General features: G+C 35.1%; 1 pseudogene; it reads left to right on the forward strand.

Moving 5' to 3' along the window:
- The first annotated feature begins 1,898 nt into the window (after positions 1 to 1,898).
- Positions 1,899 to 2,690, forward strand: LOC149193398 (tetraspanin-3 pseudogene; annotated as a pseudogene).
- Positions 2,691 to 19,011: the final 16,321 nt, after the last annotated feature.

Consider the following 19,011-nt stretch of genomic DNA (forward strand, 5'->3'; position numbering starts at 1 on the left):
ACTCAACTGTTGTTGACATTTATACATTAATGAGTATTTGCATATGCTTTTATACATGACAATATTGTATGCATGAAAATTCTTGGAAATTGAATACGTGTTAACTGATGCATATTTATAACTAACGTTGCTGATGGGATTAAGTAGTGGTAGCTTAATGGCAACAAGAAAACTCATCACATAAATTGCTGCAATGTGAAATGCAATCATAAATGAGAAAGAATGATGTTATATGATATGCATGAATTATGTTATTTGGGAAATTTGCATGCATACAACGTGTATGATAGATATGGTTCCCATCAATCTAGATGTTGTGGACCCATGTTGAGGGTTAAGTGTAAATGCATGGTGTACATGCATGTTTGTTGTGCTAATAATAATGTTCATATGGTTCATTGTGTAAATTACTTTGAGAAAGAGTAATAAAAGAGAAATTTAACATGCCAGACAGTTGCGGATAGTTGGGTTGATGACAGTTACCTGCCTGGAGGGGTTGATGGTACCTGTCTGCCCGGATTGAGAAAGGCTTGAATGCCTTGGGTTGATGACAGTTACCTGCCCGGAGGGGTTGATGGTACTTGTCTGCCCGGATTGTGGAAGGCTGGAATGCCTTGGGTTGATGGCAATTACCTGCCCGGAGGGGTTGATGGTACTTGTCTGCCCGGAGTTGGGTTGATGGCAGCTACCTGCCCGGAGGGGTTGATGGTACTTGTCTGCCCAGATTTCCTCTCCCTGGAATTCTTGAGCTGGTTGGCCAGTGGAATTCCATGTTAGACCTGGTAAGGTCTCTATCAAAGAAACTGTCTGGATGTGAAAATGACTCGACTTGGTTGTGGAAACCAGTTCCCATGGGTTGGGAATTCTTTAGCCTATTATGGTTCTCATGGCTAAAGAAATTAACTAATCAATTGTATGTGATGTTAAAAATAAATTCTATATATAGTTGTGTGAAATGTGTTATGCACATTCAACAGGAAATGAGTTTAATGTTCAATAAGGAGTTATTGTAAATTTTAATTCCTTTATCATATTATTAATCTTGTAAACATCTTAGTAGGGGCTAAGACCATTTTCAAATGATGCAGTGATTGACTGTTTTGATGAATAGGGAGCTAGGTGCTCTTTTGGTACATCTAGAAGCACTTTGCGGATGCCTTTAGTGAGAATTCGCTCAGTGTGCACGTGAGCAGTGATTTATCATTTGATGATTAGTGTTAGTGCTCTTTAAGTACTTGTAAAAGTACCGTGATTTAGAAATCATCTAGCATTGCACAATTGATTGTTAGTCAAACGTATTTCATTTGACTCAAAATATAGTGACTAATGCGATTGAATTTGTTAGTCATATATTACAGGAATTACTTACCATGGAGGGTTGAAGAGTTGTCCAACCACTATTAAAATGCTTACATGAAGGTATTCATGATTTTCAAGAATAGATGGTAAGTAATGGTAAGTTGACACAGAGAATTGTTTATTATGAATGAATAAGGGCCAAGTGGTGGCGATTAGAAGTTGCATATTTTTGCAATTACGAATGCTTATGACTATTGATGCTTATAACTAATGATATTTCTTATGACTATATCATTACTATTTTGTTTGTTGTCATTTCTTGGAATGACAACTTTGATTTTAAAGAGGAAGGATCACATTTTGTGTGGTTTAGATGGTATATCACGAGTAAAATATCAAGTTCCGACGAAAGATGAACACCGAGGACGGTGTTCTTGTTAAGGGGGGGAGTATGTCATATCCCTCACGTAATTAACTCAACATAAATCAAATTGTTATGAAATAGGTTACGAATTAGTTACAAACTAATTCTTGATAACTGATTTGGGGAAATCAAGAAAAGGGGATCTTGGTAAAAAGAAAAAGGGCATGAGCAGACTGAGTTTTTCTAGTACGCTAGCGAGTGAAGAGCAGGTCTAGAGTTCGAAACGCAGCCTGCGCAAAGCGCTTTTGCAGAGTTCCAGAGTGGTCGTAGTTTGAATCTTAGTGAGAGCAGAGCATTTCATTGAGAAAGAAGAAGAAGAGTCAGAGAAACGGGCAGCATGAATCACGCTACGAACAGCATAGTGGGGCTGATAAATTTTCTTGACGTTCTTATTGTCGATCCCAATCGTGGGCGCCGGGATATGGCTGGCCACTAGAAATAGCGGTGATTGCCTGAGGTTTCTTCAATGGCCCGTCATAATTATTGGGGCGGCCATCATGGTAATATCTCTGGCAGGCTTTGTGGGGGCTTGTTTCAGAGTGACATCCCTCATGTGGCTTTATCTATTCTTCATGTTTCTACTGTTGGTAGCTTACCTGGCATTCATCATATTCGCCTTCGCAGTGGCTGGGAAGGGCCACGGCCACTCTGTGTCCGGGCGGCCTTCGAGGAGTACAAGCTCCATGATTTCTCCACCTGGCTGCAACATCGCGTCAAAAGCTCTGGAAGCTGGAACAACATCAAGTCTTGTGTTCGAGACGCTGGGGTGTGCAGGAAACTTGGACAGAAGAGTGTGAACGCTGCAAGTTTCTATCAGGAGCGTTTGACTCCGATTCAGGTGAACAATGGCCACGAGCTTCTGCCTTCAGCCATTGTGTGCCCCTCCGGTGGAGGTTGGAGGCAAAGACATGCAAACATTCTACACTTTGGGCTTTTATCTTCTTGCTGGCTTCCAAAGCAACGGTGATGGAGGCATGGAGGCAAGGTGGATTGCGATGAACAAGATAAGTAACTTTCTCGCTTTCTGGAAGGGAAAATATAAATATAAGTATGCTTTATTTGGGTATCTTTTGAAAGATTTCTTACCAAATATAGATAGAATATAAACATAATAGTATGCAATGAGGAATGTGAAGAAAATGCAAGGATGTAAGAGCTAGGTAAATATGTAGTTTTACCTCATAAAGTAAAAATGTAGATTTCTTTAGAAATACTACATGTGAATCTTGTGTTAAATGCTTTATGGTTCTAGCTAACTTTTGTTGTTTTGAAAATGCATTACATGCATGAGGAAGTTAGCTAGTGACGTGCTTTTAGGCACATAGTTATTCGTTTCTGTAGTTTCTTTTTGGTAAAAGAGTGCATACTTCAGGTATGAGGATGAAGGATTCCAGGAGAGTTTTCTTGGAAACAAAATAGTGGTTCTTTCTTTAAAAATATATATGAATAGTGTTCCTAATATATTGAAAACCCATACTTGTATTATTAAAAGATTATGTGCACTGCATATACTAAAGAGGGGCTATTAGGATAAGCTAATGGATGCTCAAAGAACAGTCGTTGTGTTATGGAGATGTGTTCTTTGTATGTTAACAAAACTATGTTAATTTCTTGAAAAATAACTATGTGAAAGGAACGCATGTGCAAAGGCGCAGAAACAATAGTTTATTACCTGGTATGTAAACATAACTAATGTGTTATATGTTTTAAAGGGAAGTATGGACTGGTAAAACTAATGGTTAGATCTCTTAGAGAGAAATATGCTTTAGTGTGAATAAGCTTGTGACAAGTAGAACAAGAATTTACTTGAATATATGTACTAGTTAATTAGTATGTCATGCTTGCTCATGCAGATGAGTAGATGTTAAAGGATTGCTTTTAGAGGTTGCTTAATGAATGATTAATAATGTATGTAATATTGTTGCCAAAGCTTGTTGACAACTACATTGACAGGAAACGATGGCGGTTGGTGCCAAGGAAAGTGATGTTTAACATTATGGCAGGAAAAGGATTATTGGTCCATGCAGATGAGTTCAAGTTGTAGGATCGTACATTTATAGAGCAATCATGCCACAAGGGATGTTGTATGTGGCGGTATGTAAATAAAAGATTACATGAAAAACTGTATTAGCTTTTAGCTAGTTATGTGATAGCTTAATGATAATTCATTGTAATGATTTTAATAACAATGGTTAAGGCATGGAATCCCTTATTAGCCATTGAGTGAGGGGTGAAAACCCTCACGAGCGTTTAATAATAAGATTAAACGTTTGCTGGTTTTCACCCTACTGGGTTTCCAGGGTACATCGGTGTTCAATGGTGTGATTGCCTTTTGTGTCAATTTGATGATGTTGAATACTTGATGATGATGATTCTTTACTGGTTGCGATACTCATAATGCCCAAGTAAGAGATTAATGAATATGGTTAAGGAAAACATGAAATGGATGCAAGGTTCATTAGACGGTTTATGTTATTACACTACAGTAGTAGATGTTAAGGGTTATGTGTCTTACTGTTCTTTACTGTATTTACTTTATGTACTAATGAACTTTATATCTAATGGTTAACGATGAATGTGGAGTTGTGAATTGGATAATTACTTGTGGTAATTTGTATAAAAATTCTAACTCCCTACCTTTTACATGCGAGGTTACCGGGGTACGTGACAACATGTTATTAGCAAAAATTTAAACATGAGATGGTAAGATAACCATACTAGATCCATCCTAACTTAGGATCTATCAAGTGTGGAGAGAGATCAAACCTCTTTTGTGAGTGAAAAACTTGAAGGTATGTTTGCACCTCTAGGAATTTGATCTCTCTTGGAACTTCATAGATCCGAGTTAAGATATCCAAGTTAAGATGGATTTAGGCTACTTTAATTATTAATTTTATTTTTTTACTTTAATTTTTATGGATCACAAAAGTCTAAGATCTAAGAAAATAATTTCACTGAGTCAAAATGTTTTAATTAATAATTTTATTTTTTAATTTTAGTTAATTTGATCAAGTGAAAATGTTTAGATAACATAATATATCTAGACATTAGAACATTTCTTCCATACTGGGATGGAGAGTGTCTCTTGAGTCAAAATGTAATAAAAAAAAAAATGTTATTTATAAAATATTTTGATTGTGGAGTGCGAGATGGATTTTTGGCATGTGGTATTTATGAGCCATGGTATTGGCCTATGGTTAATAATATCCATGGTAAAGTGGGGTGAGTATCCATAGTTAAAATTATTGTTAACTATAAGTATTATTTTGATTGTGAAATGAGAGATAGTTTTTGGGCATGTGGTATGGATGAGCCATTGTATTGGCACATGGTATGGTATGGTTAATAATATCCATGGTAAATTTGTCATGAATATCCATGGTTGAAATTCTTGTTATAATGTAAGTATTAAATTTTTTTGGGTTTATTAATGAAATTTAGGTATGGTTAAAAAATTATTAATTTAATTTACATGGTGAAATATATCTTAATTTATAGCTACTATTTATATCTTATATATTGGTTACAAAATGATTATTTTAATTTATATGATGAAAGGTATTTTAATTTATAGCAACTATTTATATCTTATATATTTTCATGTGATAGAAGTGTAGATATATCTCAAAATTAATTATAATATTTTTTCTTTTAAATTTAATAAAAAATGTTATAAAATTAAATTCAAATAAAGTTTTTGAGCATGTTGTATTGATTGGCTATAGTATTGGCCATGATATTGTAACAAAACCTATTTACAAGTTAATAAAATCTATGACAAAATAGACATAAATATCCATAATTAAATATTTTATTATATTGTAAATTTATGTACTTATTAATTAAATTTAAATATGCTTACATAATCATTATTCTACTTATATATTTTAATGTAATAAAATGAAAACAAAATTTTATTTTGAAAAAATAAAATAAACATAGCTGTTAATATATATGGGGTATGTTGATATACTACATGACCATTTATTTTGCTAATCTATTCTTCTCGGTGAAATATTTTATCCACATGAAAAGCTCAAAAGATGAAGAAAGTATCTCATTATCACATCCATAATAAAAACAGAAATGCAAAGAACAATTACTGAAATATATTCATGTTGGAAAAAAAGTTAAAACCTCTGAGTTTGCTAGAATGGTTCAGCTCCATACATCACTATACTTCCACTCATTACCTTCTAGGCGGACTCATAACAACATGGGCGTTGTTTCGGGAAGGAATCTAAAATTTAATGGATTTTCTATGAAATTCATAGATGTACATTTAAGATGATAATGAGATCTCGATTATTTATTTAATCACTTGGAATTCAACGTACATAATAATGGCACCATTAAAGGCAGGACATAATTGATTGAAATTAAGACCCAACGTATTTATTAAGAAACGGATCTCGCTAATGAACATAAATTAAAATGGAAATAAAAAATAAAAGGTAAAATGCATGCAATCACAATGCTCTTACGATCAAAAACTGCTATCATAATCCTAGTAAGAGAATACAGGAAATGAGTACACGAAAAATTGATGGGCCATTTTCACACCCGTCTTCACGTTAAACTTCAGCATTCCTTCCAGATTTTAAGAATTTAAGGAGTACTCAAGGAGGAGCTGCTTCCACTCTTCTTGAGATATCCAATCCAAGTTGCTGATATCCAATACAAATTGCGCGATTCTTGAATCAATGCACTCATATATTTTGCATCCTTTCTTTCCACAAAACAGTGGACAGTGGCTTTCATCCCCACTCTCATCTTCACGAGTAAAATGTTCAAACATGTGAACGATCTCTTTTACTATATAAAAACCTCCTTGCCTGACAATAATAACAGCTGATGGGCCTTCTGTCATCAGTATATCTTTGACGAGACAAAGGCTGTCCCTCCGCGTCGGCTTCAAGGAGTTGCGCCTCGCTAAGGCCTGTCGTGTCTTCTGATCTATCAATTTCTCTAGCGACGGAGATAATTATAGCATTAACCAGCATTTATGAGTAAAATAGATCATGAAAAGAATCTAGAATCTCTGCAGAGTTGAAATCCCGTGATACAGGTCTTGACTGCTGATAACCTCGACAATGGTGTCAAATAATTTCGGTATAACAAGTATACGACCTTCATCTGCTATAATACCTTCGTATGATTTGTTTCGTATAATACACAAGGGATTCGATTTTCGCAGAACCTCAGTTATAGACACAAACATCTTGTTCATGGATTTCTTTTCTACATCATGGATGTCTTCCGGTTGCAGGCCTAGAACATCAATAGCCCTGCTGATTTCCTTACACACATGCCATGGAGATTGTTTAGTGTCTTCTCATCTTCTATTGCTCCTTATAAGAATCGTCATTTGAATATGGTGATAAAATTGATAAACCCTAAACCCCTAGATCAGTGATGGAGACACACCTGTCTCGTTTTTTCATTCGGGGCAAGTCACCACTAATTCCGGTCAGACCAGTGAAATAGGGTGCCGCCGAGCAGTTTGCAGTCCAACCACCCAGGCCCACAACGTCCATTTTTCAGGGCTGAGGGTAATTTATTTCAAAAGATGAAGCTGCTGGTGGTGCAGAAAAATGTCGAGCCCTTGGAGCAATTGTTGTTGATTTTACAAGTAAGTTCCTTTTGGACGCCTCTTCCAACCCAAATGCGTACCTTCCACTTCCGGATCTTGAAGCAATATTGCATTTGACTTAAAGGAAACCGGAGGGCCGATACGCGAATGGACATATCAATGACGATCCACACCGAAAATAATCCCCAGCCCGAAGATGCTCACGCCCAAGAACTTTCCGCGTTGGCCGGATTTATGAGTTGTCACTCCGGCTATACGAGCTTTCACCGCCGGATTTGGGGGTTGCATCTGCCGGATATGGGAGTTTCACCGCCGAATATGCCCCGAATACACGAGTTATCATCGGTGGATATGTGCGCTGTCATTAAATACGCGAGTTATCATAGGTGGATATCCGCGTTATGACAGGATAGGCGAAATATTGGCTGATATGCGACTTCAAAATAGATTACACGAACTGTCACTATTCCATACGCGACATATCATCGAATACGCTGGTTATCACCTTTTTAATTCATCGGATACGCTGTTTATCACCGCTGGATATGTGGGCCATTACTTTAATATGGGAGTTGTTTTTCCGGTTTATGCCAGTGATTTCCGACTAATTTTTTCCATTTATGCCAAAAATGCTGATTATCTCCCCTTTAAGCGAGCTATGACCTCCGATACACGATTTATCATCCACTGATACGCGAGTTATCAATTAATACGCGGATTATCAACTTATACGCGAGTTATCATCGGAAAACGCGGATTATCACAGTAGAATACACGGTTTATCATGCGAATATAAGCAGATCATCAGATCAAGTTATGCGAGTTTTCGTCAAATAAACGTATTATCGCCGCTGTGCCAGGTTGTCTGCCAGATATGCGAGATATTTATAGCGGGCCTTCTATTATAATATAGCTGCGCTGCTTCTTACGCCGCCCAGACCAACCCAGACAGAACACGTATCACCTCGATCGCTTATGACCTTCCAGCACACCTTCAAGGTGTACCAGTTTCTTCAATGGTGTGCACGGTGAGAACATTGGGTATGGGATTAACTTGAATAGGCCCTGTATACACTGTAATATATATGAACAGTTCTGATGCATCGTGCGCTACAGGGTAACAAACGCGTGCCGCGTACTTAACATCCGATATGTGTGGACTGGTAATTGCCACGATGGGGGAGAAAATGTTACGGGATCTGCATTGTCTTCATGGAAAAGTCATCGGTTCAAGCAAATTTCACAGGCGTTGAAATTTTCAATGGCTCCCCGACACGTTCAATCGTTGTGCGATGATGGATGCGGAACAATGAGGGAGTGAGGAACAAAAAAGTACTCAACCTGCACTACAGAGGTGATTCGCTTTGGTTGCCTTTAAATACAATAAGAGAATCAGGTTTAACTCTACCTTGCACTAAGAAATTTAGCAATGTGAAATGTATTATGCTTTTTACATAACTGATTTTAAAATGAAAAATATGAAATTATATAAATTATTTTCAATATATATAATAATAATAAATAAATAAATAATCAGCAAGTAAATTTTTACTTTTAATTTAATATATCATATTTTAATCTTAAATAATATTGGTTTTTTTACTATTAGTTTTTTTATGTTATTTTTATTTCAAAATCAGTGAAAAAATTGTTGAAGTTGTAAGTTTATATATTGAAAATACATTATCTTTCAGAGCAATTAATCCAATCCATTTATACATATTAACCTCTTTTGAATAATCTTGGAATTAGATAGAGAGTTTCACTTCACTCTTATCTACTTCATTCTAAAATATTACTCCAATAAATAAGTAAAATAAATATGATGAAAATAAAATCGATAAGGAAAATTATGGTAGCTTTAGATACTATATATATATATATATATATATATATATATGCCACATCATCTTGTGCATCCAAATTGTTGGATTTTACCACAAACTTCATCTAGATTTTACTACAAATTTAATCTATAATGGATTGCATTTTGTTCTTGACATTTTTAAGCCCACTTGCCATCCTTTAATTCAATTTAATATTTATGTGGAAACCATGGATCCACATTAGGGATAAAGTCAATTATTCTCTTCACTACATCTCAATTTACATTTCCACAATTGAGTTTGTAAATTCTTTTTCTTTTTCCAATTTTTGAAAGAAATTGCAACTAATTTATCCCTTTGTATAGCCATGCAAACTCTTTGACAATGTTTTCACTTGCCACACTACTTCTAGCACTCCACAACAATATAACTACATTGATAATTAGAAAATAGTGAAGGTGTATTCTTTTTATTGTGTCATTCATTTGTTCTAATCAATGTTATGTAACACAATTATTAGGGTACACATCCACATAAGCATGCCGGAAAACATAGGTAGATATGCTTTGTGGTGGTAATATGTGGTCGAATGACTTAAAGCAGTAGTGGTAGTTACTCAGATTAGCACATGAACTAGCTAAATTTGAGTGCCACTATTCGTTGAGTTGTGTTGACCTGAAAGAGTATTGTTATTGTTTAATTCCACGCATTATTTGATGTGCAACACTAAATGCAAGAAAAGTATTCCTTGTGAAGGAAGTGCTTGTGCGAATGACTTAGCACTCTATCTCTAGTACCATCATACATTATTTCATATGACTATACTGTATAGTGCACTGAAAATCAAAAGTATCATTGTGTAGTAAGACTTTTATGTACCATCATACATTTTTTTATATGACTACACTCTATAGTCCACTAAAAGTCAAAAGTATTATTTTTTACTAAACCTTGTATGTCCTATATGATTGTTATTATATGTTTATCTTAATTAAATAAATCAGATCTAAACTTAGTTGATCACACAAATATTTCTTAACATGCAACAATCTCACATATATAAAAATTAAGAGCCAAAGCATAATTGTGATATGCCAATAATTACACTCTCAAATCAATTTTTATTTTAAATAATCCGAGCCTACAAAGAAACCTCCATGCGTTGTGAAACGAATTATTGTATTTTATAAAAAAAAATAGAACCACACTTATTGAGATGAATCTACTCACTACGAAGAGCATAATTTATTTTATTTCCACAAATTTTTGACCTTTGCTCCTCTCCTATGCTCAAAATTTTCTAAATTGTTCTCTCCTGATATCTATAGTCTTTTTGATGTACAAAAATGTTTTTATTAATGTCTATCATCTTGTTATATCTTTTGTTTGAGATAGATAACTAGTCTTCTTAATAATAACACTATTTTTGTTCGAGTGCTTCCCTAATCCCCTTATATAGATACATTCTTTATGTATATAATCCATCAACTAGTTAGCTTATAGTCACTCGTTGTAAATGTTAAAAAATGGAAGAAAACAAGATATATTCTCAACTGTGTAACTCATAGGTGAGGAGCTTTGCCTGGAGACTGCCTCTGGCATAACACTCTACAAATTCATCATTAATCATCAGGAATAAATAGTTTACAGGGAAGTAGGAGAGTTAGAACAACCACCTAGAATGTAGGAACTAATTCCTAAATGAAGTCTCACTCACAACTAATGAACAAACTCTCTCCAATAATACACTCTCCATTAATTTCAACACCCACCCTTAATGGTGAAAGGGTTCACTAGTACTCCTAACATCTCCCTAAATAACTCAAATTTAATTCTTCCAAGGGGCTTAATAAAAATGTTTGCAACATTATCAAAAGTATTACATTATTCAATATAAATCCTTTTTGACTGAACCTTCTCTCTAACAAAGTGAAACTGTGTATGAATATGCTTTGTGTTTTTATGACACTGGATTTTTTGCAAGTTTGATTGAGATTTGATTATCACATTTGATAACTATAGGGTCTTTTTGTTATTCTTTGACATCATGGAGAAGTCTCCTCAACCAAACAACCTCACATGTTGTTGCACCCACTGTTTGATACTCTGCTTCTGCTGAAGACAATTATACAATGTTCTGCTTCTTGTTGCTCCATGCAATGACCCTGGACCCAATGCTGAATGCATAATCTATTATCAATCACCTGTCATCCAGATTTCTGGCCCAATCTGAATCTAAAAAACCTGTCAATCTAACATCAAACGAATCAGTTTATTTAATATCAAAGTCCAAGGTTCCTTGAAGATACCTTAAGATGCCTTTCGCTGCCACCCAATGACTCTCAAGATGCTTTGACATAAACTGGCTCAGATCACTAACTACAAAAGCTAAATCAGATCTAGTTGTAGTTAGATAAATCAAACTCCCAACTAGTTGTATGTATAGTGTTGCATCCACCTCCTTAGAATCATCATCGTTATGAAGTTTGAGATTCTGTTGTAAAGGAACTGAGGTAGCTTTGTATTGATCCATTCTGAACTTTTTCAATAAGCTCCTAACATACTTTCCTTGAGATAGAAAAATTTGGCCAGAATCCCTCTAGACTTCAAGACCCAAACAATAGTGTAATTCTCCAAGGTCTTTCATCTCAAAATCTTGTGACATCTGCACTTTGATTTCTTTAATGAACTCATTTACATTTCATGTAATAATAAGATCATCTACATATAAAGAAATCAAAATAATTCACCCCTTTTCATCAAACATGTTATACAAATTAGGGTCATTCTTGCTCCTCTTATAACTATGCTGCATCTAAAATGAATCAATTTTATCATACCACGACCTGGGTTCCTACTTTAAACCATATAATTCTTTCCTCAATCTACAGACTAAATGTTCCTCTGCATGTTTAACAAACCCCTTAGGCTGCATTAAATACATTTCTTCTTTTAATTCACCATTTAAGAAAGAAGATTTCACTTCTATTTGGTCTATCATCCAATGATGTTTGGTATATAAAGTAATTAACATTCTAATTGTGTTTAATTTAGCTACATCGGTGAAGGTTTCCTCATAGCCTATGCCTTCTTTCTGCGAGTACCCTTTTTCCACTAGCCTAGCTTTATATTTTTCTATAGTACCATCTGCTTTAAATTTCAGCTTTTATAACCATTTGCAACCTATGGGCTGTTTTCCTTTAGGTAGTTAAACTAAATGCCAATTTTTGTTCTTGAGTATTGACTCATATTCCTCTTCCATGGTTGTCCTCCATTCATCGTATTGACCTGCTTCTTTATCATTAGAGGATTCAAAAACATTTAAAATACTAGTTATATGAGCATGATCCCTATATCTTGCAGGCATTTGAATTTTCCTACCTGATCTTCTTAATGGTGGACTGAACTCAAAATTTTTTTAATCATCTCTTGGTGGACTTGGCTTTCTAACTGCATCTTTACCATCTGATTCTTCCTTTTGTTGCTGATGTTACTATTCATGGTTTTCCCTTATTTCATCACTTCCATCTTCCACCAGCAAAAGCATGTGCCATTATTCATTTCCTCTATTATGGTTTCCATCATCAATCTACTCATGGAATACTACATCTCTACTTGCAAACACTTTATGAGTAGAGGGATTAAACAATTTATAAGCTTTAAAATCTATGCAGTACCCAACAAAAATGCATTTAATGTCCTTTGAATCCATTTTCTTCATATCCTCCTTTGGAACATGAGAAAAAGCTTTCGAGCCAAAAACTATTGAATGATTAACTACAAGCTTAAATCCCAATAAATCTTCGAATGGGGTCTTAAAATCAAGCCTTTTTGTTGGACTCATATTCCTTAACTATACTACAGTATTTATTGCTTCTGCCCAAAAACCATTAGACAGGTTCTTACCTTTTAACATGTTGTATGCACACTCCACAAGGTTCTTTTTCTTCTTCTCTGCAACCCCATTTTGTCGAGGGGTGTGGGGTACTATGAACTACTTAAATATCCCATGGTCCTTGCAATATTTGATGAAAACATCGTTCTTGTATTCTCCCCCTTGATTTGAGCGGAGAATTTTGATGAACTTCCCTGTTTGTTTTTCAACCATGCTTCTAAATTCCTTAAAGTATTAAAAAGTATGACTCTTCTTTATGAGAAAATATACCCAATTAATATCATGAAATCATCAACAAATAACAAAAAATAATAGGCACCTCCTAATGACCTTGTCTACATCAGCCCACATATATCAGTGTGCACAAGCTCTAGTATATCTCTCTTCTTTCTATCTAAATTGGAGGGAAAATCATCCCTATGCATCTTCCCAAGAGCACATGCTTCACAATCAACATGAGAATTTTTCAAAACAGGGAGACCATTGACCATACCTCATTTCTGAAGTAGCAGCAGGTCATGAAAATTAATATGACCGAATCTTTGATGCCACAAATTTTCTGCAGTCATAATTGATGAAGTCAAGGCTTGGTGTGGTGCGCTCTTTACATTCAGCTTGTACAGACCTCCAACTCGAATACCTGATGCAATTGGCTTCATATGATCCAACAGATCCTTAATAACACAATAAGATTTAAAAAACTCTACCTTAAGATTCTGATCTATTATCATAGAAACAAAGATCAGATTCTTTTTAATTCTGGGTACATACATTACATTTTGAATATGCCTAATATTACCATCAGGAAATACAACAGGAACATTTCCATACCCTTTAATTTGGTACCCTCTATCATCACCAAGGTAGATATTAGCACCACTGCTGGTTTCTTTAAAATTTTCAAACCAATGTCTGTTACCTGTCATGTGAGTGGAAGCTCCTGATTCCACAAACCAAGTTTTTATTTCATCATTCTCAGCAGAGAAAGAAAAATAATATATGAACAATCTAAGATTTTGGTTCTGATATTCATCAACAAACTACACCCTGCATGCTTCTTATATCTATGTTGACCTTCATCAAGCTTCAACTTATGACAATTTCTTGCAATGTGACCAACTCTACCACAATAAAAACATTTTGTTCCTCAATCAATTTTGTTTGAAGACATACCTTGAGGTCGCCTTCTTTGTGGTGTAACTCCGCCTTTGTGTCTTTCACTTGCCTTCCCTCTGAAAGACTTCTTCTTCGCCACTAATGCAAGATCTAAATTTTGGGGTTTCAGCGTCATTTGCCTCTCTTCCTCTTGCATCAGGATCCCTGCCAATTACTTGAAATTGGGGGCTCTCTTGCACATATTAGAGCATGTGATGAGCATCTGATAATCGTCAGGAATAGTGTTCATGGTAACTATGGTGAGATCAATGTTCAATAATGTATACCCTATACCGGCCAACTTATTTTTCAGTTCCTTGAACCGAGAGATGAAGGTTGCGACTGATTCATTCTCCTCCATTTTAATGTTGAGAATATTTCTCTTCAGGAACAATAAGCGATTTGTATTTTTTATCTCATAAAAATCTTGAGAGTCTTCCAGATCTCATTTGTTGATTTACACTCTTTGATGTGAGGGATAATGCAGTGTTTCACTAGAAATTTCAACAATAGTTTCTACTTGTTCTCCCTCTTCTCCTGATCCTAAATTTCCATAGTTGTTTGACCTCCTGCTACAATGGGCTTCAATTCATCTCCATTTGCAATCCCCCATGCACTTTTCCCCTCAAGCAGGGTCCACAACTTGAATTTCCAATTTGAATAATTGGACCCATTGAGCTTATTGCTCTCCTCCAAGTACACCTTTGCCATCTGATCGTTTATCGTGACAGATTGAACTATGGGTTTTCCTCAAACAAAACTACCAACCTCTAGCAATTGAAAAAAATGAATAGGGCGATCTCAATGTTAGATCAGAGCATACATAACACACAATGGATTTATACTCAGAGACTTAGATGGCAATAATAGAGAATAATTCACAGAGACAGACAAATGGAGAAACAACAAGATTACTTAGTCAGAAACAATGTAATAGATAAAACAATCACTAGAGAACAGAAATCACTTTGCATTACATAACAGGCTCAGGCCTTGGCTTGCTTTCCTTGGCCAGAGAAATTACAAATTTATAGAGGCAGAATAACGATCTAGAATCCTGTATGTGATTCAGATGGAGATCTGGAATGATTTAGAAACCACTGGCGGTGTAGGAGGATCTAGAATCCTGGAGATCTAGAAAAATCTAATCTAGAAGGATCTAGAATACTGCGTGAATTTGGCTTCACACTTAAAATTCTCCCACTTGAAGCCAAATAAGAGTCATCAAGTCACATCGAGTCCTGCCATGCCTCTACATAACTCATGTTTATTTCGTGGTAGAATCTTAGTGAGCATATCAACAGGGTTCCTATCTATATGGATATTTCCCAAGCATAAATGTTCTTCCTCTAACACATGCCGGATCCAATGGTACCTTAAGTCAATGAGTTTGGTTTTTGAATGAAATGTTGGGTTTTTCGCCATGTGAATGGCACTCTGACTATCACAATATAACACATACTTGTCCTGCTTTATTCCTATCTCTCCTAGGAATTGTTGCATCCACAACATCTCTTTACAAGCTTCTATTGCAGCTATGTACTCTGCTTTTGTTGTAGAGAGGGATACTATTCTTTGTAGCCTTGACACCCAAGATACTACTGCACCTGCAAATGTATACAAATAACCTGTAGTGGACTTTCTGGTATCCATATCTCCAGCCATATCTGCATCTGTAAATCCTTCAAGCACAGTCTTATTATGACCAAAACATAAACAATAATGACTAGTACCCTTGAGATACCTTAAAATCCATTTTACTACTTTCCAATGTTGTTTGCCTGGATTGGTAAGGAACCTGCTCACTACTACCACTGAATATGAAATGTCTGGTCATGTGCATACCATGGCCTACTTTAAGCTGCCAACTGCTGAAGCATAAGGAATTTTGCTCATTTCTTCTTTGTCCTTGTCATCACTAGGACATAATTCAATACTAAGCTTGAAGTGGGCTACATGGGGTGTACCAACTGGCTTGGCATTCTTCATATTAAACTTGTTAAGCACCTTCTTGATATATTTTTCTTGTGATAGCCACAACCTTTTGTTTTTCCTGTCACACATAATCCGCATGCCCAATATCTGTTGTGCTGGTCCCAAATCCTTCATTGCAAATTTGCTACCCAAATCTTTCTTCAACCTATTGATCTTATTCTTATCATGCCCAACAATCAACATGTCATCCACATATAACAATAATATGATATACTTTCCTTGATCATACCTCTTGATATAGACATAATGGTCAGCTTCCAACCTCTGAAAACCATGTTCCAACATGAATGAATCAAATTTCTTGTACCATTGTCGAGGTGCCTGTTTCAACCCATAGAGACTCTTCTTCAACATACAAACAAGGCCTTCTTTTCTTTTTTCTATGAAGCCTTCTGGTTGCTCCATATAAATTTCTTCCTCCAATTCACCATGAAGGAAAGCCTTTTTTACATCTAACTGTTCACATTCTAGGTCTAAAGCAGCAACTAGACCAAGAATGACTCCAATGGATGACATTTTAACAAGAGGTGAGAAAATTTCAGTGAAGTCAATACCTTCTTTTTGGGCAAAACTTTTCACCACCAGTCTTGTTGTATACCTCTCCTTCTTTTCATCACCTTCATGCTTAATCCTGTACACCCATTTGTTTTGTAGAGCCTTTCTACCTTTTGGGAGGTTTACCAACTCCCAAGTTTTATTTTCTTGCAAAGAGTTCATTTCTTCTTCCATCACTTTCTTCCATTCTTTATTGTGCTTGAATTTACAAGCTTCTTGAAAACAATTAGGTTCACCTTCATCAGTCAACAAAATATAGTTTGAAGGAGGATACCTTTGTGAAAGCTTATGAGGCCTAGAAGATCTACAAACCAACTGTGGTGGTGCATTATCAAGTTGAATCTCCAGTAAAGATTCCTGCAAGATTCCTTCTTCTTGTTGCTCATCATTTTCCACTTGTTGTTCTTCATGCTCCTGAATTTGCTGTTCATTTTCTTGTATTGGTGGCATGTTTTCCTGTCGCTCTTCAAACATGTCAATAACCTTCTTAACCTCCAACTCACCTACAGTCCTCTTGAACATTTCTGACTCATTAAATATAACATCCCTGCTTCTAATAATTTTATGTTTGATTGGATCCCATAGACGATAACCAAGATCTTCATCCCCATATCCCCAAAAAATGCATTTCATAGATTTATCATCTAGCTTAGTTCTGTTTTCTTTGGGAATATGTATGATTGCTTCACATCCAAAGATTTTCAAGTGAAAATAATTCAAATTTATACTAGTCCAAACTTCTTCAGGGATACCGCCATCCAAGGTTGTAGTTGGAGATCTATTTACAGGGAAAATTTTAAGAACCCCCCCTAAATTTATAAATATAATAAATGGGCAAATCTCCATGGTATATAGGAAAAATGAAAGGCGATTTTATCAATAATATAATATGTATATATAATTTTTTGGCAAATCTCTCACCAAGCATGGCGAATATTTTACTCCATTATAAAATCTTGTAAGATCTTGGCGAGTCTTTCACTAAATAATAAAACTTTGTAAAGTCCTAGTGAATCTTAGCATAGGCTACATGCTGGTTTAATTCCCCCATTTAAATAGGCTACATTCCAGGTGAATACCATGGGTCAATACCATGTGCCATTTTGGTGAATACCATGGGTCAATACCATGTGCCATTTTTATTTTTATTAATTCTAATATTAGGGTTAATAATGGTTTTTTGCATGGTATTAATAACAATCTAGTCCATGGTATTTGTCCCATAGTATTTTGGCCATAGGTTTCACCTAAATATAACCCATTTTTTGAGTGTTCGTAAATATAAGGTGACTTATGGAGTAAATATAAAAAAATGTTTTATTTGTTTACCATATCTCTCGTTTATTTATATTTTTATTAATTTACCATACCTATTTTACAAATATGGTATTTGGCCCATAGGATTCACTTAAATAAAACCTCTTTCTTGAGCCTTCATAAATAGAATGAGGGTTATGGACTAAATATAAAAAGAGGTTTTATTTATTTACGATACGTCTAGTTTATTTATATTTTTATTTATTTACCATACCTTTTGAGTAAGTATAAAAAGACATTTTATTTATTTACCATACCTCCACTTTACTTATATTTTTATTTGTTTACACCCTTACATGTATATAAGGTGACTTATGGAGTAAATATAAAAAATGTTTTATTTATTTACCATACCTCTCATTTATTTATATTTTTATTAATTTACCATACCTCTTTTATAAATATGGTATTTGGCCCATAGGATTCACTTAAATAAAACCTATTCTTGAAAATGGGCGAATGGAAGGTTGTAAGTCCTAATTTCAAGGGCTAAATTTACCTTTTTTACCCTCTCCCTTAAAATAAGGTGGGCTATTTGAGGTGATTTGTAAAAATGTACTATGATACAAAATATTCGCCCACTAAAAATTTAAAACCCCTTAATTTCGCCAAAGGGCGAACATTCGCCCCTAAAATTATCCTTGTCTATTTATGAGGTAGCAAGCAGTCCTGATTGCTTCAACCCAAAAATTCTTCTCCAAACTGGAATTGGACAACATACTTGGCACCTTTTCCATAATGGTGCGATTCATCCTTTCTATGACACCATTTTGTTGAGGAGTACCAGGCACAGTCTTCTCATGATTTATTCCAAACCTGTTACAATATTCCTTAAATGAATGTGAGCAATATTCTCCACCATTATCTGTTCTTAAACACTTCAGAAATTTGTTAGTCTCTCTTTCAACAGCAACATGGAATTTTTGAAATATTCCAAACAATTCACTTTTAT

This window comes from Pinus tabuliformis, chromosome 2_2 (assembly GCF_031772625.1).
Source record: "Pinus tabuliformis cultivar Carrire ecotype Pingquan chromosome 2_2, CPIR1, whole genome shotgun sequence".
Taxonomy (NCBI): domain Eukaryota; kingdom Viridiplantae; phylum Streptophyta; class Pinopsida; order Pinales; family Pinaceae; genus Pinus; species Pinus tabuliformis.